This window comes from Pteropus vampyrus, unplaced genomic scaffold (genome assembly GCF_000151845.1).
Source record: "Pteropus vampyrus isolate Shadow unplaced genomic scaffold, Pvam_2.0 Scaffold1001, whole genome shotgun sequence".
In the NCBI taxonomy this organism is placed as follows: Eukaryota; Metazoa; Chordata; class Mammalia; order Chiroptera; family Pteropodidae; genus Pteropus; species Pteropus vampyrus.
This window is the reverse complement of record NW_011889782.1, coordinates 38,644-38,979: the sequence shown is the minus strand read 5'-3', so window position 1 is coordinate 38,979 and position 336 is coordinate 38,644.

Genomic DNA, 336 nt, shown 5'->3' with positions numbered 1-336 from the left:
GTAATTCTAACTTTCTGGTTTTCAAATATTATATCTCTTGTTTCTTTGTTTCTTTTAATGAAAGAATGTTGAGCATCAGTAAAATGGGACAAAATATGTATCATTTAAATTAAAATATAAATGTATAATAATTACCCAAAGTTGAGGGGCAAAGCAGTAACAGTGAGGAACAATTGACCCTCACAGGGAATATGAGTTTCTGTAAAAGTATCATCTCAGGTTGGCATAAAATAAGACAAACAGATCAATGGAAATAAAGCTTGCAGAAACATAACGAAAAGAGGAATTTCATGTATTATAGTGGTGGAGAAACATATTAGGAGCAAAAGGATGCCT